This window comes from Lathyrus oleraceus, chromosome 7 (genome assembly GCF_024323335.1).
Source record: "Lathyrus oleraceus cultivar Zhongwan6 chromosome 7, CAAS_Psat_ZW6_1.0, whole genome shotgun sequence".
Lineage (NCBI taxonomy): Eukaryota > Viridiplantae > Streptophyta > Magnoliopsida > Fabales > Fabaceae > Lathyrus > Lathyrus oleraceus.
In genome coordinates, this window is record NC_066585.1 from 268,269,577 (window position 1) to 268,296,878 (window position 27,302).

Genomic DNA, 27,302 nt, shown 5'->3' on the forward strand with positions numbered 1-27,302 from the left:
ATCATGTCATCAATCATCATATCAAATAGAACAAACAAGAGCAACAACATGTTTCAAAGTTGCAGCATGGTTTTAGCATGGCAGCAGTATTTCATCCTTCAGTTTCATCATCATGTAATTATCAAACCAGGTAATAATCAAGCATCCACAACAAACATTAAGGATGTGAATTTTTCTGGACATAGTAAGGTTTTATAACCAGCAGCATGGTTTCAGTACAGCAAAGAACCAGTTCATGTTTCATCCTCATCAAAACAAAATCGAGCAACAGCCTATAAATGACATAACATTAGCACTTATGTAGCATCACAACAGCATCAAACACAACAGCATAGTTCATTGTCCTCGTGGTACCAACAACATCAAACATCATGTGTTCAATCATTCAATCAACAACTTTCAAACAAAGTCAAACAATAACATGGCATTAGTGTTCAGGTCACAACATTTAGCAACAAACAAACACACACCTCACATGAATTTTTGGACAGAACCATGGATTATGCAACAGCAGTACTCATCATCATCATGAGCTTGAAAATTCAAGATGTTCAGAAAACAAAATCACACATACTAACATCATCATTAAGCATCCAACAACAAGAATATCAAGTCCAAATTCATTAAATCAGCCCCAGTAATGCAAATCGACCAAAAGTTCATTTGCACAAAAAGAATGAAATCCAATTTTCTCTCAACAGAATCAAACATTTAGCATGACATAAGTTGCAATAGACTCATCATGGCAAGGATTAGGCATGGCATAGCATGGTTTGATGAAAAGGGAGGGTCGAGCACTTACTTGTTTTGGAAGAAAAACGAGCTGCAGTGGTGTTTGGCTTCTTTGGCTCACAACAGAGGTCCCTTTAGTCTTGAAATGAAGGAAAATGAAGCTGTTTTAGATCCAGGAGGCGCGAGCTAACTTGTACCAACTTCTGCCATGAAAGAGCTTGCCAAATAACAATGAACTTTCTCTGCTTACAGTTGAGGGATAAGGTCCAAAATGGCTTCCAAAGATTGTCTCAAGAGTGAAGGAAGCAAGAGAGGCTTTAGGGTTTGGAGGGTTTTCTCAGAAATTTCTTTCTTGCCAAAATGCACAATGGGAGAATGATGTGTTTTTCTGTTTCGTGTGGCTGCTCTAGCTAGGGTTGTTTTTGTGCTGAAAATGATCTCTTATATGACTGTTTAAGATTAACCAATCATGTACTAACCAAAATTAACTTAATTAAACCATTTTGCAAAATTGCTAATGTTTGGCCAAGTGGAGGAGAGGTGTGAATTGGCTGAGAATTTGGGCTGCTACAGGCTGCAAAAAGGACAGTATATTTGCTGTTTTTGGTTATACATGGAATGCTGCAGCATGTTGTACTGGTTTTGCCTTATGTACTTCTATTTGCACCTTTTGCCAATTTTGAATTTTTATCCAAAATGATGATGGAATGATGGTATGATGATGGTTTTAAGCTTTGAGCAAGTTTCAAATATGGTTTAAAACATTTCCCAATTGGCAAAATGATGAAAAAGTCCATAAATCAAAAAGTCAAAGTTTGGTCAAACTTTGAATTTTAAAGGAATTGGTCCAAAAATGCCATTTTGATTGGCAAGGTTTTAGGTCATGAAATTTATATTTTTGGAAAGAGGATGAAAAATGTGGTGTGTAGGAAAAAACCCCACCAAATTTGGCCTTATGGTTTGAGAGTTATGGCTTGTTGAAGTTCAAAAATTGGTGAAAATGATTTGATCATATCTTGACAACCACACATGGGATTTTGATGTTCTTGGACTTTTTGAAAATGGGAAGACAAGATCTTCAACTTTCATGTTGGGCAAAAATTCATTTGGAGCTTGTATCATGATGTAAGTTTAAGATCAAGAAGTTTCCATTTTTGGCAGTTGAAATTACAGGTCCACTTTCTATTTCTGGAAAATTTCTGATTTGCTTGATTTTCTTCCATGATGAGGTTGAACATGATAGATGAGACTTATACAAGCCTGAATGAGCTCCTTCAAATCAATTCTATCCATCAAATCTTGATTAAAACAACTGTTGACCAAGTTTGACTTTCTGTTGACTTTTTCTAGGGTTTTGGACTGATTGAACTTCTTCTGATGATTTCCAAACCCTAATTCCTTGAGACCTTGACTTCAAATGATGTCTCAAGATGTATGAACCTTTGATTAATAATCATGATGCCCAAATTCTGCAAGAATGGCCATCATCCATTGCTTTGACTAATCAATGACTGACTTTGACCTAATTGCTGATGATTGCTTCCACTGCAAGCAACAAGGTTAGACAGACAATATTTTTGTACTTTTTGGTTAATAAACATGTGAAAGCAAAGATATACAAATGCAAAGTATGCTTGGTGATCAAGAAACAAACCCACAAGGCAATCTATCCACTAAGAGGAAAGCAAAGGCATGCAATGATCCTTGAGGTTATGATATGAATGATATGGGCCATGAGGGATCTTAGGGCCCAAAATTGGGGTCTTACAGAGGACATGGGTGCCCCAACTCTCTTTTCAACAACAATAGATAAGGCTTAGAATAGAGTTCCAACCTCATCCTCAGCTTCAACATAAGAGAAAGATGACAGGTGGCTGACCAACATCGCCTTCTCCCCGCCAACAATGACTAACTTCCCATTCTTGACAAACTTGAGCTTTTGATGCAATATGGAGGTAACAGATCCCGCCTCGTGAATCCATGGCCTTCCTAACAGACAACTGTAGGCCGGGTGGATATCCATTACTTGAAAAGTAATTTGGAAGTCACTCGGACTTATCTTCACCGGAAGGTCCACTTCACCAATCACAGTCTTGCGCGAACTGTCAAAAGCTTTGACGATCACGCCACTATATCTCGTAGGAGCTCCTTGATATGACAGCTTTGAGAATGTTGACTTCGGCAGCACATTCAACGAAGATCTGGTGTCAACTAGCACATTTGACAAAGCGTCATCTTTGCAGTTCATGGAGATATGCAAAGCCAAGTTATGATTCCTACCCTCTTGGGGGAGTTCTTCATCACAAAAACTGAGATTATTACAGGAAGTGATGTTAGCCATAATATGATCAAACTGATCCACCGTAATATCATGTTCCGTAAAAGCTTACTCTAGAACTTTCTGCAGTGCTTCTCTATACGCTTCTTAGTTCATTAACAAAGACAACATTAAGATCTTCGAGGGGGTTTGAAGCAGCTGCCCCACCATGTTTAACCCACTCTTCTTTATCAGTCTGAGCACCTCATCATCGTCATTAGGCTTCAAGCCGCTGGATTCACCAGACTGACACCTTGGAGCACTAACCGATTCTACAGTAGGTACATCCACCTTCTTACTAACAGACGAATCTTCCATATTCTTTGGGAACACCGGCCCAAACACACGACCATTGAGGGTCACCTTAGTAACATCAGCAATGCTTACAACAGAACTGGTCGTGGGTAACGGGACCTCTTGACCATCTTTCACCATAGTCACGTTATACTGATATGAGACAACTTTATCGGATGTGTGCGGGACTGGACCCGTCAACCCTATTACCATTGGCGATACCGATCTATTGCTGATGATGTTACTGTTGCTGCTATCAAATGGAATCACCACTCTCTCTGGTGTCTTAAATACTGGCATTATTACATTGACATCATCATATATGTGACGAGATTAAATAATCTGGATTAAGCCTTCATCCGTCAACCTCTAGGATTGACGCTGCAAATAGCACAACCATCATGGTCATGCTCACAATCACTAATCAAGCAAATATCCTTGTGCATCCTCACCAAGGATCTTCTTATGAAGCGTACATCAAATACCCTGAACTCTCCTGGACAACCGTCCACCATATTAACAGATGAATTTCCATGGACAGGCAGTGGGTTAGCTTTAACATTCAGCGCTCGGTCCTCAAAGGACTCCATTCCATTCTTTACCAGCTTCTGAAATTCATACTTGAGTGGGTAAGAGTTCTCTATGTCATGTCCTGGAGCTCCTTGATGGAAAGCATAATGGAGTTCCGATTTATACCACCAGGGAAATGGTTCAGGGGTTTGTGGAGGATTTCTTGGTTGTAGTAAGTTCTTGAGAACTAAAGAGGGATATAATTCTGCACATGTCATCGGAATAGGGTCAAAAGAGACCTTCTTCCTCTCAAAACTTTGTTGCTAATGATTGTTGGTATTGTTGTTGTTGTAAGTGTTTGTTCGTTGTTGTGGTTGTTGTTGTTAACGTTGTTGTTGCTGAACTGGTGTTGATTGATTGCTGAAAACACAGGAATAACTGAAGATACTTGATGATGATGTTGATGGGGTGGTTGACTTCTTCTAATCAGAGGCCTCTTTTGCCTCCCATTGATCACCGCATTAGCTTCACTGTCCTTCTTTTTGCTGAAACTGTTGCCATACCTCTCGCTAAATGACACCTCCTCTCTAGACAACTGTCTTTCTCGGACACCTTCTTCTAGCCTCATCCCTATGTTTACCATTTCGGTAAACTCACTGGGGGCACTGGAAATCATTCGTTCATAATAAAATGAGCTCAGGGTCTTGAGGAAGATCTTGGTCATCTCCTTTTCCTCTAAAGGAGGGGTGACCTAAGCAGCAAGTTCTCTCCATCTCTGTGCATACTCCTTGAATGTCTCCTTGTCCTTCTGAGATAAAGATCTCAACTGATCTCTATCAGAATCCATATCAATATTATATTTATACTGCTTCACAAATGCTTCGCCCAAATCATTGAACATACGGATGCTCGCACTATCCAACCCCATGTACCACCTCATAGCGGCACCGGTCAGACTGTCTTGAAAGTAATGGATCAATAGCTAATCATTATCTGTTTGAGTAGACATCTTTCTAGCATACATCACCAAATGGCTGAGTGGACATGTATTCCCTTTGTACTTCTCAAAGTCAGGCACTTTGAATTTCACCAGAATCTTCACATTTGGGACCAAACATAGTTCTGCAGCACTCTTTCCAAACAAGCCCTTACCTCTCAAAGTTTTCAACTCCTTACGCAGCTCAAGAAATTGATCCTTCATCTCATCCATCTTCTCATACACATCAGGGCCCTCAGACGGCTCATAATGATATATGGTGTCTTCCACACGGGGCAGGGTATGCACGACAGGTGGTGGTACAGACATGATTGGGCTAGATGCCGGCATAGAAGAAAATGCAAGCGCAAAACCTTCGAGCACAAAGTTTGGCGGCATTTCCCATGGGAATTCGGCAGGCATGTTGGGTGCAAAGTGAGCAGCAGTTGTAGGAATGGTAGAGGTAGCCACCTCTGAAATAATGGTCCTCTGAGGAGGAGGAGTTGTAGGCATTGGAGAAAACTGGCTCTAAGCAACTAATATTGAATCCATCATGGCAGTCAGGCGGGCGATTTCCTCTTTCAAGTCTTTATTCTCTTGCTCAATATGTTCCATGATTCTAGAGTGATTGGCGCGAGTATTGTATCAATGAGTCAGCTTGGCTGAAACACAAAAGAAACACCAATGAGAAATTTGGCGAAAGAGAAACCTTCTTGTGTAAATGATGCATGAAATGTAATGCTTGATTGTTTTTATTTTCAAGGAACTTACTATATTATTTGCAAATGTATACATTTTAACAATAATTCCAATAATTTGATATGACCATAAAAATCTCTTTTATTTATATAATTGGAAGGATTACACTGAGTACAACTTCAGAAACCAAATGAAAAATACAAGAGAAAAGGAGACTAGTCGTCCTAAGGATCCCTAGCAACAATGTCAGAAGATTTGGCTGAAGGCGCGTACGTCCTTCGGATGCGTCGAATATCGGTCTCAAAAGAAGCCTTCATCTGAGTCTTCTCGAGGACAAGATGATCAACAATCTTCTTCCAAGCAATGGAAGGTTGAGGCATACTAGAGGAAGATGAAACCTTTGGCTCTCTCTGTCTCTTCGTCACTCGATCTTCAAGTAGCTCAATAAGTGCATCTTTGTCCTTAGACTCAAGCTGCAACTCCTCATGCTTTCTGCTCAAAGCATGGAAACACTCTTCCCACATATCCTTCTCTTGTTTCATCTTGGCGAGCGTGTCTTCTAACTCCTCTACATCTTGGTTAGAGAGAGTTAATGGCTCAACCACAACCATAGATATAGGTCTTTCGCAAGGATAAGGCATCTTCAACTCCAAAGCTCTTTTCTGTACCCAAAGAGTGTAAGCTTCCAAAGCTACACAATTGCATGGACCAAGCTCGGATCTTCTTTTCCTATGCACATTATGCCAAGCATGCACAATCTTCTGCTTCAAATGTTGGGGATATTTACCCTCTTGATAGAAAAGACCTTCTAACAAAGTGTTATTAGGTTTGTCTCTCAAGGGGAACCCAAGTTGACGACGAGCCAAAGCAGGGTTGTAGTTAATTCCTCCTTGTGTACCAATGAGAGGCACATTAGAGAATTTACCATAACAATCAATAATCTCCAAGCTACCCAATGAAGTATCATACCAAACTATATCATCATTAGTGAGAGACATAAGTCTCTGAGACCACCTTAGACATTATTTGTTCACCACAAAAGCAAGTGTATGAGGCAAGTGCGAAATAAACCACTTGTACAGAAGAGGAATACAATAGAAAATCATTCCACCACCTTTAGAATTCCTTAGATGCAACGAGAAGTACATATCACCCAACAAAGTAGGCACAAAATTCCCAATCAAGAAAATTCTAATGGCGTTAACATCAAATAAACCGTCAATGTTAGGGAACAAAGCTAATCCATAGATGAGCAACACAAAGATAGCTTCAAAAGCGTCCACACTACCGGCTTGAGCAAAGGCAGTAGCTTCCTTGATGAGGAAATCAGAAGGCAACCTAAACAATTCTCCTTTCTTCACCCAATGAGCCTCTATCTCAGACTTCTTCAAGTGAAGAGCTTCGACAATAAGATGAGATCTGGGAATCTCTTCCAATACACTAAAAGGCACTTTTCTAGAAACAGGTATTCCGAAAAGATGGGCATACTCCTCCAACGTAGGCACAAGTTGATAATCTGGAAAAGTGAAGCAATGGTAGAGAGGATTACAGAACTGCACCAAAGAGTGTAAGCTTCCAAAGCTACACAATTGCATGGACCAAGCTTAGATCTTCTTTTCCTATGCACATTATGCCAAGCACGCACAATCTTCTACTTCAAATGTTGGGGATATTTACCCTCTTGATAGAAAAGACCTTCTAACAAAGTGTTATTAGGTTTGTCTCTCAAGGGGAACCCAAGTTGATAATGAGCCAAATCAGGGTTATAGTTAATTCCTCCTTGTGTACCAATGAGAGGCACATTAGAGAATTCACCACAACAATCAATAATCTCCAAGCTACTCAATGAAGTATCATACCAAACTATATCATCATTAGTGAGAGACATAAGTCTCTGAGACCACCTTAGACATTGTTTATTCTCCACAAAAGCAGGTGTCTGAGGCAAGTGCAAAATAAACCACTTGTACAGAAGAGGAATGCAACAGAAAATCGTTCCACCACCTTTAGAATTCCTTAGATGCAATAAGAAGTACATATCACTCAACAAAGTAAGCACAAGATTCCCAATCAAGAAAATTATAATGGCGTTAACATCAACAAAACCGTCAATGTTAGGGAACAAAGCTAATCCATAGATGAGCAACACAAAGATAGCTTCAAAAGTGTCCACACTACCGGCTTGAGCAAAGGAAGTAGCTTCCTTGATGAGGAAATCAGAAGGCAACCTAAACAATCCTCCTTTCTTCACCCAATGAGCCTCTATCTCAGACTTCTTCAAGTGAAGAGCTTCGGCAATAAGATGAGATCTGGGAATCTCTTCCAATCCGCTAAAAGGCACTTTGCTAGAAACAGGTATTCCCAAAAGATGGGCATACTCCTCCAACGTAGGCACAAGTTGATAATCCGAAAAAGTGAAGCAATGGTAGAGAGGATCATAGAATTGCACTAATACACTCAGAAGTCCTTCAACCACATCAGCAGATAAGATAGATAGAAGCTTCCCATGACGTTGTTTGAAGTCCAAGGGATCTAATACGAAAGATGCTAGCTTCCTTAACTCTTTCAAGTCGGGACATCTGAAACTGTACTTCTTAGTGTTCCTTCATCCATAATCCATGGTCTGAAAATATTCGCAAATAACACCTCAGTTCCTTTAAATTTTCGTGTGATGAATGTTATGATGCACATGAATACATGAATGCAACAATCACAAATACGGGATCACACACAAGGCAAACAAACAAACGTCAAGGGATGAATCGAGTCATTATCAAGAATAATCATCCATTTTGGTGGATTATGGTTTACACCTTATCAACACCCAAGTTCCATTGATATTGACAAGACTTGATTGGATCAACCAAGAATCAAGGGTTTGTTGTAAGTCACGAGCATGGAGTATAGGTAAGAACCATCCCAAAGGAGTGAACTAGGGATAAAACCTGTAGATCATGTTCTAAAAAAGTTCCCAGAGTCTTAATTCCATCTATCGAATATAACATGTTAGGATGACTGGCTTATCAACCCATAATATTCTCAAGAAAAACTCGTCTGAGTGTAGTATCGTGTAACAACTGTTATCAAGTCTACACTTGAACAGTCTCCGTACTACGTCCTAAATAGGCCAAGAGGGGTTAAATGTTCTACGGTTCTCAGCTTCTCGGACCCCAAATTAGAGATAGTAATGCCTAATCACAAATACTTGTGTGACATTCCCAAATCCAAAAGGGTCTCCACTGAGTAGATGAGTCTCAAGCCAACTTGTTAAGGACTACTCCACACAAGTCGAACATGACTATACCATCCTCCTATCTTAATTGCACTCAAGTTTGGGTTAGAACTTATCTCACCACTCAGAGATCACCAAGCACAACAAGCAGATTATATCACACAAACAAATATACCTACATCAAATATACAGTTATACACACATAAAAAGTAGGCTAAACCCACTGGAGACTACTCCCTAGCAAAGTCGCCACTTAATTTCTGTAGCGGTAAATTCATGATCATCAAGCTATGGATAAGCTAGACATCAAATAAACAAGAGTCGTCACCTCACTTTTATTGTTTCCAAGGGAAAAGGGAAAAGTACGAACAAAACCCAAAAATAAGAAGTTTTCAAATCAAAACTAATAAAATGCTAGAGATTATAGGTAAGGGGGTTGGTTACACAGAGGGAAGGTGTTAGCACCCAAAGTGTCCTAGGTACTCCTAGGGAGCCCTTTCTTGTGTGCATATGTGTTTTTTTGTACAAATGATGTTTGCAAACAAATAGAATGGGGGGATGAAAAAAAAATTCATTAATTATATTTTTGTGTTTGGCAAGACCTTCGGACTTGTGCCTACGTACCAACATAGAAATGAGGGATCAAAACCTCGTAGTTCGTGGTATCAATTTCAAAGTGGATGCATTGTTTTTTTAACAAAAATTTAAGTTTGAAAGGCACAAATGCCTAAAAATGGTTTGAATGAGTTAGTTATTTTTGGCTTTTGAAATTTTAAGTCAAGTATAGTTAAGTTTATTTACAAGTTTGATTAAGAAAAAGTTTGAAAATGCAACGGAATAAGGACAAAGTTTCTAATTTGCAATATGGTCAAAGTTTTAGAAGAAAAAAAACAGACACAGACAAACAAGATTTTAAAAGGAGGGAGATATTTTGAAATTAAAGAAGTGGGGAGGAGATGAAGAGACTAATCCTAAGTATAAAATTAAAACTTGAGAATTGAAAAGATCTGACCAATGGGCTGCAACCAATAGACAAGAATGTCATATAGAAACCCAAATTTCCCTTGGACTTTAGAATTAGGCAACAAACAGTGCACAAAATAGAAACTTGAAAAGCAAGGCATCAAATAAAGATAGCCACATCCCAGCTTAGTAACTCCATGATCTTCTTCAAATTTGCCCATGTAGAAGATGAATTCCATATTGCATAAATCACAGGTTCAAAAAATCAGCTTCACAATGATCATGTTGCAGATGAACTCAAATGGATCTTCAATGATGTATCAGATGAAGTTTAAAATCACAAGCACTTGGTTTCACGAAAGTTGACACTGGCCAAGTCCTTTACATAGGAAATATGGCCTAAATTCTAAGTCCAATTGTCTCAGATCAAACCAACAGTCCACCCAAGATATTTTTTAGGGTTTTTGTTCTTATTATGTACATTAATGGTCAAAGACCACACAAACAAACACAATATACATAAACAAAATATATCACAAAAATATGGTCCAAATGGACAAAGTGAAAATTGTAACACCCCGATAAAAATAAGATAATTATTTAATTTAAGTTAATAGTATATTTATTAATTTAATTAAATAATTGGAATATTATTGGAATTATTATTATTATTGGAATAATAAGTTGGAAAATATATAAAGAGTTCCATTTTGGTAAAAAGGGTTTTTCACGTGAAAACCAGAGAAGCGACAGAAAGTGAGAAAAGGGCAAAGAGGAAGAGCAGGAGAAGAAGGTTGAAGAAGGAAGAGCTTGAAGCTAAAGGATTGCCGGATTAACTCAGGTAAGGGGGGTTTATCGTCGTTTAATGGGTATTATGGGTTAACATGTAATGGGTAGTAATAAGCCGTTGAATTGACCCTAATTGGGATGATGAGTGCTGAAAAATTGTGATGAATAAGTTATGTTAAAGCTGTAATTGAATCTATATTTGGGTGAGTTGTGATTTTCCGAACGTGTAGCTTTTTACGGAATTGGAATCGGAGGTCCGGAAGTCCTTCAACGGCGGAAAATGCGGAGAATTCTGCATTCTGCTTCGTGTTAGCGCAGGAACAGCTTTCTGTCTTGCGTTAACCGGTTAACCCAGGGTGTTAACCGGTTAACACTGTTATGAATTGGGAAATATTGCTGTCTGTCTTGCGTTAACCGGTTAACCTAGGGTGTTAACCGGTTAACACCGTTAAAATGTGCCAGGAAGCGTGTTCTGTTTGCGTTAACCGGTTAACCCAGGACGTTAACCGGTTAACACTGTTTGGAAAGTAGAAAAACTGATATTTTAAATATTGTGAACAATTGATGATTGGCCTATATTGGTGTATGATATAGGAGGGATCAATTTCCCGTCGTTTTGAGCAGTGTAGGTATTAGTAGAGTGTGCTAATACTGTGATTGATTATGTGGCATGACATAATATGATTCTGTGATAATTGTATTGATGATGTATGTTGGTATGCATAATACTGTGAATATATCTATTGTGTATGCAATTGTGGATGGACTGTTTATGGCTTAGAGTGTGAGCATATGTCCATTTTGGATTGTTGATGGTTGCATGCTAGGTGATTTAGCGTGCATAATATGGCCTTTAGGGTGGTAGCTAATTCCCATGGTGAGGAATTAGTGATGAGTTATTGTGGATTGTTGTTGATGTTTGCATGCTAGGTGATTTAGCGTGCATAGCATAGCCCTTGGGGTGGTAGCTAATTCCCATGGTGAGGAATTAGTGATGTGAGTCACTAGGTCTCAAATGAGTGGGACTAGTGAGCTTGGTAGCCGTATCTGGATTTGATCGGTGAGGTTGAACTATATGTTCACGAATAGTCGGTACCGCATGCATGGAGTCTTATTGCATAATATATGTATGGCGTATAATATGAATGGATGTATTCCAATATTATACGTGTGTTTTGTGTTGGGTTGAGTATGATTATGATTTTGAGTTGATGTTGCCGTTGCTGAATGTGTGATCTGATTTGGGTGATGAAATGTGTGAAATTACTTAGCATTACATGATATTTTATAATGCTTATTATATCGATTGAGGAACTCACCCTTACAACTATGTTTCAGGTAACGAGCAGTGATTGAGTAGAAGCTAGTGCTTGGAGTCTAGTGTAGTTCCTTAGTGGGTCATGCTCTGGTAGATGTAACATCGGGACGGGATGTTTTACCTTGTTTTATTTGTTTGTTGTTGAACAGTTTACATGTAATGTGTTACATGTTTTGCATGTTGATTAGATTTCTATCCGCTGCGAATTATGCAAAGGTTTATTTTGATGAATAAATGAGCATGACGAGTTAATTTGGAACATGGTGTGAAGTGTCAAGTGTGACACCCTTAAATTGCATATCTACTCTGATTTATATTTTGTTGAATTAATTGATTATTGGGGTATTTTAGAAGGGTGTTACATTAGTGGTATCAGAGCATAGTCGGTCGAGTCGAGTCGTAATTATTCTGTTTCCCCTGTACGCTATAGGTGTTGTGTAACCCTATCAGTACTTATTGTTTTAGCTTGTTGGGTTTTCAGAATAGAGATGGCTGGAAGAGGTAGAGACGATGCTGCGATTGCTGAGGCTCTGGGTATGCTAGCTGGAGTACTTGGAGGGAATCCGAATGTTGTGGGATTGGGAGCTGCTCGTCAACTGAGTGAGTTCCAGAAGAACAATCCTCCAATGTTCAAGGGAGCATACGATCCAGATGATGCTCAGAAGTGGTTGAAGGAGATCGAGAGGATCTTCCGAGTGACTGAGTGTGCCGATAACCAGAAGGTCTGGTTCGGTACGCATATGCTGTCAGAGGAAGCAGATGATTGGTGGGTTGCTACCCGCACTGAGTTGGAAGCTGCTGGGGGTGCTGAGATCACTTGGGCGGTGTTCAGAGAGAGATTCCTGAGGAAATACTTTCCAGAGGATGTCAGAGGAAAGAAAGAGATAGAGTTCTTAGAATTGAAGCAGGGCAACCGGTCTGTTACTGAGTATGCTGCTAAGCTCACAGAGCTGTCGAAGTATTACACTCCCTATGATGAGGCTACTGGGGAATTTTCAAAATGTGTGAAGTTTGAGAACGGGTTGCGTCCCGAGATCAAGCAGGCTATTGGGTATCAGCGGATCAGAGTGTTTTCTGACCTGGTTGACTGTTGCAGGATTTTTGAACAGGATACCAAGGCCAGAACGGAGAGCTATCAGCAGAGGGTTGATAGGAAAGGCAAGAATCAGAATGATCGTGGGAAGCCGTATGCAGCTGGCAAAGGTTTCCAGAGACAGAGTGGAATGAAGAGACCTAGTGGGGGAGACTCCAGTGCCCCTGCTAAGTGTTACAGATGTGGTCAGGCGGGACATCGTATCCATGAGTGTACCAGTACTGAGAAGAAGTGTTTCAAGTGTGGAAAAGGTGGTCACTTGGCTGCAGAGTGCCGGTTGAAGACTATGACTTGTTTCAACTGTGGAGAGGTGGGTCATATCAGTCCGCAGTGTCCTAAGCCGAAGAGAGAGAACCAGTCGGGAGGCAAGGTCTTTGCTTTATCGGGTTCTGAGACTTCTGCAGATGATCGTTTGATCCGAGGTACGTGTTATATTAATGGCTTTCCTCTTGTAGCTATTATTGACACAGGTGCGACTCATTCCTTTATATCTTTGGATTGTGCTGTGAAACTTAAATTAGAGATATCTGAGATGCATGGGAGTATGGTGATTGATACTCCTGCGAAGGGTTCAGTGACTACTACTTCAGTTTGTTTAAATTGTCCTTTGAGTATTTTTGGTAGAGACTTTGGGATGGACCTCGTGTGTCTTCCACTAGTGCAGATTGATGTTATTTTGGGTATGAACTGGTTGGTGTTTAACCGAGTTTATATCAACTGTTTTGATAAGACTGTGATCTTTCCTGAGGTTGAGGAAGAAAAGAGTTTGTTTCTATCAGCAAGGCAGGTGAATGAGGCAGTAGCAGATGGGGCAGAGTTGTTTATGCTGTTAGCGACTTTGGAGGCTAAAGATAAACTGGTGATTTGCGATCTAGCCGTGGTGTGTGATTTTCCTGATGTGTTTCTTGAAGAAGTGAATGAATTACCGCCAGAGCGTGAAGTTGAGTTCTCGATTGATTTAGTACCTGGCACTAGGCCGGTGTCGATGGCTCCGTACCGTATGTCTGCTGTTGAGTTAACTGAATTGAAGAGTCAGTTGGAAGATCTGTTGGATAAGAAATTTATTCGTCCGAGTGTGTCACCGTGGGGTGCACCAGTGTTATTGGTTAAGAAGAAAGAAGGTACTATGAGGTTGTGTGTGGACTATAGGCAACTGAATAAAGTGACGATCAAGAATCGGTATCCTTTGCCGATGATTGATGATTTGATGGATCAGTTGGTTGGTGCGAGTGTGTTCAGCAAAATAGATTTGAGATCGGGGTATCATCAGATACGTGTGAAAACTGAGGATATTCAGAAGACTGCTTTCAGAACAAGGTATGGACATTATGAGTATTCTGTAATGCCTTTTGGTGTGACTAATGCGCCTGGGGTATTTATGGAGTATATGAATAGGATTTTCCATCCGTACCTAGACAAGTTTGTTGTGGTGTTTATTGACGATATTTTGGTGTATTCGAAATCTGAAGAAGAGCATGCTGAACATTTGAGAGTGGTTTTAGAGGTTCTACGAGAAAAGAAGTTATTTGCTAAACTGTCTAAGTGTGAATTTTGGTTAGAAGAGGTTAGTTTTCTTGGTCATGTGGTTTCAAGAGGTGGTGTTGCTGTTGATCCTTCTAAGATAGAAGCGGTATCTAAGTGGGAAGCTCCGAAGTCAGTTTCTGAGATAAGGAGTTTTCTTGGACTTGCAGGTTATTATAGGAAATTCATTGAGGGATTTTCTAAGTTGGCGTTACCGTTGACGATGTTGACTAGAAAGGGGCAAGCGTTTGTTTGGGACTCAAAATGTGAAGAAGGTTTCCAAGAGTTAAAGAGAAGGTTAACTACTGCTCCTATTCTGATATTACCAAGTCCGTCGGAACCATTTGAGGTTTACTGTGATGCTTCATTGTTGGGTTTGGGTGGTGTTTTGATGCAGAATAAGCAGGTTGTAGCTTATGCTTCGAGACAACTGAAGGTTCATGAGAGGAACTATCCAACACACGATTTAGAGTTGGCAGCTGTGGTATTTGTTCTGAAGTTATGGAGGCATTACTTGTACGGGTCAAGATTTGAGGTTTTCAGTGACCATAAAAGTTTAAAGTATTTGTTTGATCAGAAAGAGCTGAATATGAGACAGAGGAGATGGTTAGAGTTTCTGAAGGATTATGACTTTGGTTTGAATTACCATCCGGGTAAAGAAAACGTAGTGGCTGATGCAATGAGTCGGAAATCATTGCATATGTCTATGTTAATGGTTAAGGAATTGGATTTAATTGAGCAGTTTAGAGACTTGAGTTTGGTGTGTGAGAGTACTCACAATAGTGTTAAATTAGGAATGTTGAAGTTAACGAGTGGTATTCTGGATGAGATTAGAGAGGGTCAGAAATCCGATGTGCTTTTGGTTGATAAGTTGACTCTAGTGAATCAAGGTCAAGGTGGTGAATTCAGAGTTGATGAGAATGGTGTTTTGAAATTTGGTAATCGGGTGTGTATTCCGGATGTTACCGAACTTAAGAAGAGTATTCTTGAGGAAGGACATCGTAGTGGCCCGAGTATTCATCCTGGGGCTACGAAGATGTATCATGACTTGAAAAAGTTATTTTGGTGGCCGGGAATGAAGAGAGAAATTGCGAGTTTTGTTTATTCCTGTTTGACTTGTCAGAAGGCAAAGATTGAGCATCAGAAGCCGTCTGGGCTAATGCAACCGTTGGCTATTCCAGAGTGGAAGTGGGGTAGTATCAGTATGGATTTTGTTTCTGGTTTACCGAGGACAATTAAGAATTTTGAAGCTATTTGGGTGATTGTTGACAGATTGACAAAATCGGCTCATTTCATTCCGATCAGAATGAATTATCCGTTAGAGAGATTAGCTGAGTTGTATATTGAGAAAATTGTAAGTTTGCATGGTATTCCGTCGAGTATTGTTTCGGACAGAGATCCTAGATTTACCTCGAAGTTCAGGGAAGGTTTGCAGAGGGCTTTGGGAACTAAGCTTAGATTGAGTTCTGCATATCATCCGCAGACTGATGGTCAGACTGAGAGGACGATTCAGTCACTGGAGGATCTTTTGAGGGCTTGTGTTTTGGAAAAGGGAGGTGCTTGGGATTGTTATTTACCTTTGATTGAGTTTACCTACAACAATAGTTTTCATTCGAGCATTGGTATGGCACCGTTTGAAGCTTTGTATGGTAGGAGGTGTCGGACACCTTTATGTTGGTATGAGTCCGGAGAGAGTGTTGTGGTTGGACCGGAGATTGTTCAACAAACTACGGAAAAGATTAAGATGATTCAGGAGAAGATGAGGATTGCTCAGAGTCGTCAGAAGAGTTATCACGACAAGAGGAGAAAGTCACTTGAGTTTCAAGAGGGAGATCATGTGTTTCTTCGTGTTACTCCGATAACTGGGGTTGGTCGAGCTTTGAAGTCGAAGAAGTTGACACCTCGATTTATTGGTCCTTATCAGATTTTGGAGAGGATAGGGGAGGTAGCCTATCGTATCGCTTTACCGCCGTCACTTGCGAATTTGCATGAGGTTTTTCATGTGTCTCAGTTGAGGAGGTACATTCCTGATCCGTCGCATGTGGTCCAAGTAGACGATGTACAGGTGAGAGATAACCTGACTGTTGAAACATCACCTATGAGGATCGAGGATCGAGAGTTGAAGCAGTTGCGGGGTAAAGAGATTGCTTTGGTAAAGGTAGCTTGGGGAGGACCAGCAAGTGGCAATGTGACTTGGGAACCTGAGAATCAGATGAAGGAGTCTTATCCAGAGTTATTCGCTTGAGGTATGTTTTCGAGGACGAAAACTCTTTTAGTGGGGGAGAGTTGTAACACCCCGATAAAAATAAGATAATTATTTAATTTAAGTTAATAGTATATTTATTAATTAAATTAAATAATTGGAATATTATTGGAATTATTATTATTATTGGAATAATAAGTTGGAAAATATATAAAGAGTTCCATTTTGGTAAAAAGGGTTTTTCACGTGAAAACCAGAGAAGCGACAGAAAGTGAGAAAAGGGCAAAGAGGAAGAGCAGGAGAAGAAGGTTGAAGAAGGAAGAGCTTGAAGCTAAAGGATTGCCGGATTAACTCAGGTAAGGGGGGTTTATCGTCGTTTAATGGGTATTATGGGTTAACATGTAATGGGTAGTAATAAGCCGTTGAATTGACCCTAATTGGGATGATGAGTGCTGAAAAATTGTGATGAATAAGTTATGTTAAAGCTGTAATTGAATCTATATTTGGGTGAGTTGTGATTTTCCGAACGTGTAGCTTTTTACGGAATTGGAATCGGAGGTCCGGAAGTCCTTCAACGGCGGAAAATGCGGAGAATTCTGCATTCTGCTTCGTGTTAGCGCAGGAACAGCTTTCTGTCTTGCGTTAACCGGTTAACCCAGGGTGTTAACCGGTTAACACTGTTATGAATTGGGAAATATTGCTGTCTGTCTTGCGTTAACCGGTTAACCCAGGGTGTTAACCGGTTAACACCGTTAAAATGTGCCAGGAAGCGTGTTCTGTTTGCGTTAACCGGTTAACCCAAGACGTTAACCGGTTAACACTGTTTGGAAAGTAGAAAAACTGATATTTTAAATATTGTGAACAATTGATGATTGGCCTATATTGGTGTATGATATAAGAGGGATCAATTTCCCGTCGTTTTGAGCAGTGTAGGTATTAGTAGAGTGTGCTAATACTGTGATTGATTATGTGGCATGACATAATATGATTCTGTGATAATTGTATTGATGATGTATGTTGGTATGCATAATACTGTGAATATATCTATTGTGTATGCAATTGTGGATGGACTGTTTATGGCTTAGAGTGTGAGCATATGTCCATTTTGGATTGTTGATGGTTGCATGCTAGGTGATTTAGCGTGCATAATATGGCCTTTAGGGTGGTAGCTAATTCCCATGGTGAGGAATTAGTGATGAGTTATTGTGGATTGTTGTTGATGTTTGCATGCTAGGTGATTTAGCGTGCATAGCATAGCCCTTGGGGTGGTAGCTAATTCCCATGGTGAGGAATTAGTGATGTGAGTCACTAGGTCTCAAATGAGTGGGACTAGTGAGCTTGGTAGCCGTATCTGGATTTGATCGGTGAGGTTGAACTATATGTTCACGAATAGTCGGTACCGCATGCATGGAGTCTTATTGCATAATATATGTATGGCGTATAATATGAATGGATGTATTCCAATATTATACGTGTGTTTTGTGTTGGGTTGAGTATGATTATGATTTTGAGTTGATGTTGTCGTTGCTGAATGTGTGATCTGATTTGGGTGATGAAATGTGTGAAATTACTTAGCATTACATGATATTTTATAATGCTTATTATATCGATTGAGGAACTCACCCTTACAACTATGTTTCAGGTAACGAGCAGTGATTGAGTAGAAGCTAGTGCTTGGAGTCTAGTGTAGTTCCTTAGTGGGTCATGCTCTGGTAGATGTAACATCGGGATGGGATGTTTTACCTTGTTTTATTTGTTTGTTGTTGAACAGTTTACATGTAATGTGTTACATGTTTTGCATGTTGATTAGATTTCTATCCGCTGCGAATTATGCAAAGGTTTATTTTGATGAATAAATGAGCATGACGAGTTAATTTGGAACATGGTGTGAAGTGTCAAGTGTGACACCCTTAAATTGCATATCTACTCTGATTTATATTTTGTTGAATTAATTGATTATTGGGGTATTTTAGAAGGGTGTTACATTAGTGGTATCAGAGCATAGTCGGTCGAGTCGAGTCGTAATTATTCTGTTTCCCCTGTACGCGATAGGTGTTGTGTAACCCTATCAGTACTTATTGTTTTAGCTTGTTGGGTTTTCAGAATAGAGATGGCTGGAAGAGGTAGAGACGATGCTGCGATTGCTGAGGCTCTGGGTATGCTAGCTGGAGTACTTGGAGGGAATCCGAATGTTGTGGGATTGGGAGCTGCTCGTCAACTGAGTGAGTTCCAGAAGAACAATCCTCCAATGTTCAAGGGAGCATACGATCCAGATGGTGCTCAGAAGTGGTTGAAGGAGATCGAGAGGATCTTCCGAGTGACTGAGTGTGCCGATAACCAGAAGGTCAGGTTCGGTACGCATATGCTGTCAGAGGAAGCAGATGATTGGTGGGTTGCTACCCGCACTGAGTTGGAAGCTGCTGGGGGTGCTGAGATCACTTGGGCGGTGTTCAGAGAGAGATTCCTGAGGAAATACTTTCCAGAGGATGTCAGAGGAAAGAAAGAGATAGAGTTCTTAGAATTGAAGCAGGGCAACCGGTCTGTTACTGAGTATGCTGCTAAGCTCACAGAGCTGTCGAAGTATTACACTCCCTATGATGAGGCTACTGGGGAATTTTCAAAATGTGTGAAGTTTGAGAACGGGTTGCGTCCCGAGATCAAGCAGGCTATTGGGTATCAGCGGATCAGAGTGTTTTCTGACCTGGTTGACTGTTGCAGGATTTTTGAACAGGATACCAAGGCCAGAACGGAGAGCTATCAGCAGAGGGTTGATAGGAAAGGCAAGAATCAGAATGATCGTGGGAAGCCGTATGCAGCTGGCAAAGGTTTCCAGAGACAGAGTGGAATGAAGAGACCTAGTGGGGGAGACTCTAGTGCCCCTGCTAAGTGTTACAGATGTGGTCAGGCGGGACATCGTATCCATGAGTGTACCAGTACTGAGAAGAAGTGTTTCAAGTGTGGAAAAGGTGGTCACTTGGCTGCAGAGTGCCGGTTGAAGACTATGACTTGTTTCAACTGTGGAGAGGTGGGTCATATCAGTCCGCAGTGTCCTAAGCCGAAGAGAGAGAACCAGTCGGGAGGCAAGGTCTTTGCTTTATCGGGTTCTGAGACTTCTGCAGATGATCGTTTGATCCGAGGTACATGTTATATTAATGGCTTTCCTCTTGTAGCTATTATTGACACAGGTGCGACTCATTCCTTTATATCTTTGGATTGTCCTGTGAAACTTAAATTAGAGATATCTGAGATGCATGGGAGTATGGTGATTGATACTCCTGCGAAGGGTTCAGTGACTACTACTTCAGTTTGTTTAAATTGTCCTTTGAGTATTTTTGGTAGAGACTTTGGGATGGACCTCGTGTGTCTTCCACTAGTGCAGATTGATGTTATTTTGGGTATGAACTGGTTGGTGTTTAACCGAGTTTATATCAACTGTTTTGATAAGACTGTGATCTTTCCTGAGGTTGAGGAAGGAAAGAGTTTGTTTCTATCAACAAGGCAGGTGAATGAGGCAGTAGCAGATGGGGCAGAGTTGTTTATGCTGTTAGCGACTTTGGAGGCTAAAGATAAACTGGTGATTTGCGATCTAGCCGTGGTGTGTGATTTTCCTGATGTGTTTCCTGAAGAAGTGAATGAATTACCGCCATAGCGTGAAGTTGAGTTCTCGATTGATTTAGTACCTGGCACTAGGCCGGTGTCGATGGCTCCGTACCGTATGTCTGCTGTTGAGTTAATTGAATTGAAGAGTCAGTTGGAAGATCTGTTGGATAAGAAATTTATTCGTCCGAGTGTGTCACCGTGGGGTGCACCAGTGTTATTGGTTAAGAAGAAAGAAGGTACTATGAGGTTGTGTGTGGACTATAGGCAACTGAATAAAGTGACGATCAAGAATCGGTATCCTTTGCCGAGGATTGATGATTTGATGGATCAGTTGGTTGGTGCGAGTGTGTTCAGCAAAATAGATTTGAGATCGGGGTATCATCAGATACGTGTGAAAACTGAGGATATTCAGAAGACTGCTTTCAGAACAAGGTATGGACATTATGAGTATTCTGTAATGCCTTTTGGTGTGACTAATGCGCCTGGGGTATTTATGGAGTATATGAATAGGATTTTCCATCCGTACCTAGACAAGTTTGTTGTGGTGTTTATTGACGATATTTTGGTGTATTCGAAATCTGAAGAAGAGCATGCTGAACATTTGAGAGTGGTTTTAGGGGTTCTACGAGAAAAGAAGTTATTTGCTAAACTGTCTAAGTGTGAATTTTGGTTAGAAGAGGTTAGTTTTCTTGGTCATGTGGTTTCAAGAGGTGGTGTTGCTGTTGATCCTTCTAAGATAGAAGCGGTATCTAAGTGGGAAGCTCCGAAGTCAGTTTCTGAGATAAGGAGTTTTCTTGGACTTGCAGGTTATTATAGGAAATTCATTGAGGGATTTTCTAAGTTGGCGTTACCGTTGACGATGTTGACTAGAAAGGGGCAAGCGTTTGTTTGGGACTCAAAATGTGAAGAAGGTTTCCAAGAGTTAAAGAGAAGGTTAACTACTGCTCCTATTCTGATATTACCAAGTCCGTCGGAACCATTTGAGGTTTACTGTGATGCTTCATTGTTGGGTTTGGGTGGTGTTTTGATGCAGAATAAGCAGGTTGTAGCTTATGCTTCGAGACAACTGAAGGTTCATGAGAGGAACTATCCGACACACGATTTAGAGTTGGCAGCTGTGGTATTTGTTCTGAAGTTATGGAGGCATTACTTGTACGGGTCAAGATTTGAGGTTTTCAGTGACCATAAAAGTTTAAAGTATTTGTTTGATCAGAAAGAGCTGAATATGAGACAGAGGAGATGGTTAGAGTTTCTGAAGGATTATGACTTTGGTTTGAATTACCATCCGGGTAAAGCAAACGTAGTGGCTGATGCATTGAGTCGGAAATCATTGCATATGTCTATGTTAATGGTTAAGGAATTGGATTTAATTGAGCAGTTTAGAGACTTGAGTTTGGTGTGTGAGAGTACTCACAATAGTGTTAAATTAGGAATGTTGAAGTTAACGAGTGGTATTCTGGATGAGATTAGAGAGGGTCAGAAATCCGATGTGCTTTTGGTTGATAAGTTGACTCTAGTGAATCAAGGTCAAGGTGGTGAATTCAGAGTTGATGAGAATGGTGTTTTGAAATTTGGTAATCGGGTGTGTATTCCGGATGTTACCGAACTTAAGAAGAGTATTCTTGAGGAAGGACATCGTAGTGGCCTGAGTATTCATCCTGGGGCTACGAAGATGTATCATGACTTGAAAAAGTTATTTTGGTGGCCGGGAATGAAGAGAGAAATTGCGAGTTTTGTTTATTCCTGTTTGACTTGTCAGAAGGCAAAGATTGAGCATCAGAAGCCGTCTGGGCTAATGCAACCGTTGGCTATTCCAGAAAGAAACTATGTAGAAAAGAGAGAAGCTTATTCCAAAAGAGAAGTTTAAAGCTATTGATGACCTCATTTTTTCCCCAGAGCTGAGGTGGTAAATGAGGGGTGCGGACATGGAGAAATCAGTGAGGAAATTATTACCCAAGGGTGTCCTCATTCGACCTTTTTTTCTTCAGATTTTAAAACTTGATAAAGGGTGGATCACTTTGTCGAACCGTTCCACTTGAGGGTTGGTATGCAATAGATAAAGGCTTCCGACCATGATAGTGGTGTTTCAGACTTCTCCTTATTTCCTTCATGGGATATCTATTATCTCCTTTTGACCTTTAATAGATTTTAGGTATGCTCATACTTTCCTTGTTGAAGAGCTATAAAAAAGAGGAAAAGTTATAAATAAGTAGTTTTAGGAACCTTTCTATTGATCAAAACATAACTTACAACCCGTTTAACAAATTAGTTATTTTCTATGTTCTGGTAATCGATTCTCTGACCAATGTGTCTATGGTATAATCCCATATACTGGTGTTGGTGATGATTCAAAAATGGTCATTCTTAATTGGGGGTTAGATTTCCTTTAGAGGCATTCAACTTTCATATGTTGGTTATGCTTAAGACTGGGTCTTCTAGGGTGAAATCTAAGGTTACAACTTTCTGCTAGTATTTTGATGTCATTCTCTACTTTACTATGACCTCTCTCAACAAGGCTCAATCTCTTCATTCTTTGAGAGGGTTTGACTCTTCTATGAATCCTTCTTCCTTGCCCCCCTTGGTGAAAGGTGTATAATTTTCCAAGTTAACTCTCATATCTCAAAGGTAATCATAACCTCAATGCCGCAAGTGATAAGAAAAGTTTATTCCTAGTGAAAGAGTGACATGTCATTCTATATGCCCACAAAACACGAGGAAGATCTTCGACCCAATTTCATTTTACACTATCCAATATTTGTCTAAACCTCTTTAATATAATTCTACTCACGCGTATTGTGTGTCCGTTGGTTTGAGGGTGTTCCACTAAGGTGAAATTTTAGACCACATACACATCATTTAACAAATGACACAAAATTAATTTTCAATTATTACTACTGATCATGAAACCATCAGTAAATCACTCCAAGGCCCTAAGTGGGTGGATACAATACAGACCAAGTTTTAGGTTTTGAAAGAAAACCACACTTGGAACATTGTCTCCATACTAGTATATCTTAAACCTATAAGTAGTAAATGTGTTTATACAACTAAGAAGAACTCAAATGGGTTAAAAAATATGTACAAGGAACAATTGGTTGCTAAATGATTCAACCATATTGAAAGTGTATTTTTCTTAGACATTCTCTCTTGTAGTCAAAATTACCATATTAGAATTTGTTAGCTATATCATCTATATCGGATTGCACGCCAACTAGATATGAATAATGAATTCTCAAATAGTGATTTAAATGAAGATGTTTACATATCAATTCCTCCAAAGGTTGAATATGTTTCTAATTAATAGGCATGTAAGCTTTTAAAGTGTCTCATTGGCTTGAAGAAAGCTAACAAAAAATGGTATATCAAATTTCCCCTATTTTTGCTTCATTCAAGTTTTTCACAAGCCTCATTTTGTTCTAATTTATTATGCTCCTGTTTTATCCAAATGATAATTTTAAGAAGTATGTGTAGCGGCAAATTCATGATCATCAAGCTATGGATAAGCTAGACATCAAATAAACAAGAGTCGCCATCGCACTTTTATTGTTTCCAAGGGAAAAGGGAAAAGTACGAACAAAACCCAAAAATAAGAAGTTTTCAAATCAAAACTAATAAAATGCCAGAGATTACAGGTAAGGGGGCTGGTTACACAAAGGGAAGGTGTTAGCACCCAAAGTGTACTAGGTACTACCAGGGAGCCCTTTCTTGTGTGCATATGTGTTTTTGTACAAATGATGTTTGCAAACAAATAGCATGGGGGGATGAGAAAATAATTCATTAATTATATTTTTGTGTTTGACAAGACCTTCAGACTTGTGCCTGCATACCAACTTAAAAATGAGGGATCAAAACCTCGTAGTTCGTGGTATGAATGCATTGTTTTTTAACAAAAATTTAAGTTTGAAAGGCACAAAGGCCTAAAAATGGTTTTAATGAGTTAGTTCTTTTTGGCTTTTGAAATTTTAAGTCAAGTATAGCTAAGTTTATTTACAAGTTTGATTAAAAAACAATTTGAAAATACAATGGCATAAGGCCAAAGTTTCTAATTTGCAATATGGTCAAAGTTTTAGAAAAAAAAACAGACACAAACAAAGAAGATTTTAAAAGGAGGGAGAGATTTTGAAATTAAAGAAGTGGGGAGGAGATGAAAAGACTAATCCTAAGTATAAAATTAAAACTTGAGAGTTGAAAAGATCTGACCAATGGGCTGCAATCAATAGACAATAATGTTATATAGAAACCCAAATTTCCCTTGGACTTTAGAATCAAGCAACAAACAGTGCACAAAATAGAAACTTGAAAAGCAAGACATCAAATAAAGATAGCCACATCCAAGCTTAGCAACTCCATGATCTTCTTCAAATTTACCCATGTAGCAGATGAATTTCACAATGCATAAATCATAGGTTCAAAATAACAGATTCACAATGATCATGTTGCAGATGAACTCAAATGGATCTTCAATGATGTATCAGATGAAGTTTCAAATCACAAGCATTTGGTTTCATGAAAGTTGGCATTGGCCAAGTCCTTTGCATAGGGAGTGTGGCCTAAATTCTAAGTCCAATTGTCTCGATCAAACCAACAGTCCACACAAGATATTTTTTAGGGTTTTTGTTCTTATTATGTACATTAATGGTCAAAGACCATACAAACAAACACAATATACATAAACAAAATATATCACAAAAATATGGTCCAAATGGACAAAGTGAAAATGACATTACCATAAACAATTAAAATGGCATGAATAATGGCAAATGAATAAAGCTCAAAAATAAAATTGCATTAAAAGTAAATGTCTTGAAATTAAATGTTAGTTGTTAATGAGTTAGAAGTTAGTATTGCTTTTGCTTTTGTTTTAAGTCATTCTTTGGAGAACACTCAACCCACTTATCACAAGCATGGATCCTTGAACCAAGACATCTTCCAAAGGAAGGAAAAAGGCCAAGTTTCCACACAATACCATGAAAGAAGGGAGACTTACAATCTCACTAACTAGACTGCTATGCCTTTTGTGTCAAAATTTAGCGCTATGTTAAGTAATCGTAATTAGACTTATGTAGAAGTCATTACTTTTTGAGGTCGGGCAATATAATTTTGGTGTTATTACATGTTAGAGATATAGTATGATGAACTATGCTCATGAAACATACCACACACAAAAAGAGTATACAAAGTGGGGGACCTAATCTCATCCATACTTGTGTTGATTTTGCAATCAACTAGCCTTAGGATATTGAGATATCATGGGTCCATGACATGAATGCATAAAGAAACGGAATGAGATAAAGAGAGAGGGGAAATGGATCAAACTCAAATTGGACAAAGGAGGACTTTTACCAAGTTAAGATCATTCATTCATTTTGGGAGATGGAATGTACATTCCATCAATCCCCTAAATCCAATGATCTTAACCTAACAAAGTCAAATCAAACTTTGACCAAGGCCCAACAACACAAGTCAAACTTACAAAGGCAATTAGAATGGCTTTACACAATTAATTTGGCATTTAAACAATTAAAAATACTAAAAATAATGCATTAAATTAAATATGGTTGGTCAATTTCCTAAAACCTCATCAAAACACCAAAGAAATGGCCATGAGATTTATCATAGGTCAAACAAGGTTAAAGGACCTTGGAGAAAAATTTTCAGAATTTTTGGAAACCTAAAAGTATTTTTAAACAATTAAAAATATTCGAAAAAATCAATTAAATCATGAATAATAATAATAATGATCCAAAAAATAATTTTAATTCAGAAAATGAAAGAGGATTTTATTTAAATTTTTTTGGGTGAAATTCTCATATTTTTTGGATCAATATTAAAATTAATATGAACTAATGAAAATTAAAGGAATAAAAATAAAAATCAGATAATCAAAAAAATGTAGACCACTTGATCTCCCTCATTAATTGAGGCGGCAAATCAAGTGGTGGAGAGTGCGCGTTCCATGATGCGCTTGAGTCAACTGATCACACGTTGGGTAATCATAATGTACGCTCCTGATTAAAATATTTTGAACTCATCTAATGGCTCTAAACACTTCCAGCGCATCGTCGGAGCCAAAGGCCGGTCATCTTCTCCGATGACCCTGGCCGGACTGGTTCAATCATCACCACATCATAAATAAATAAAAAAAGAGGACATGATCTTAAAGAAAAAATGGCATAGGTCACGAATATCACCTCAATTTTAACTAACTCCAAATATATAGAGAGATATGTGGAGTTGATTTTGAGGTGTGTCAACTTAGTTGCTTCGATTTGACCTCAAAGCAACTCAATCTTCTTGCCTACATTGGTAGGACTTTAGACAACCAAGGATCCTAGAGAATTGATGAGAATTGAGAGAGAATCGAAGAGAAGAAAAATCTGGAAAAATACCTTCAATGTTGTGCAGAAATGGATCTGTCTTGCTTCAATTCGTGTTTGATCTTGCTTATAGAGCTTGTGGAAGTAGGTTAAGAGTAATGCAAAGCTTTGGATCCTGGAGTGTTTGAATCTCCAAACAGTGAGATTCAAACTCAAATTTCAGTTGAAATTTCTCAGGTTTTCCTTTGAATTGAGAGGGTTTGAAAGGTTGGGGGCAAAGCTGGCGCGCAAGGTCCTTTGAACTGAGGCATTGGACCTCTATTTATAACAATGAGAAGTGTTATTTGCACACTTGAAACATTCTTCAAAATTGGCAATGCAATGCACATGCTTGCATGGGCGTGTGTAGGCCCATGAAGCAACTCAATTAGGTCCACAATTAACTGAAATGAGGTCTACATGAAGCTTGGATGGCAAGGCAAAGTTATTTGAACATTTGAAGCATGAATATTGCCAACTGATACATGCCTGTTTAAGCCATTCACAGACCCATCAAACTTTGTCCAAAATGAATGAGTTAGGACTCTTTGGAAAGCTTAGATCAATTGGAACGACTCTTATGTTGAACACTTGTCAAAATATTTTCTAAGTGTCAAGTCACATATTCAATTATTCCACCTTGCCTAACTCTTTATGTGAGCTCCAAATGAGAAAAGTGTCTTCATAAAAGTTTTAGCT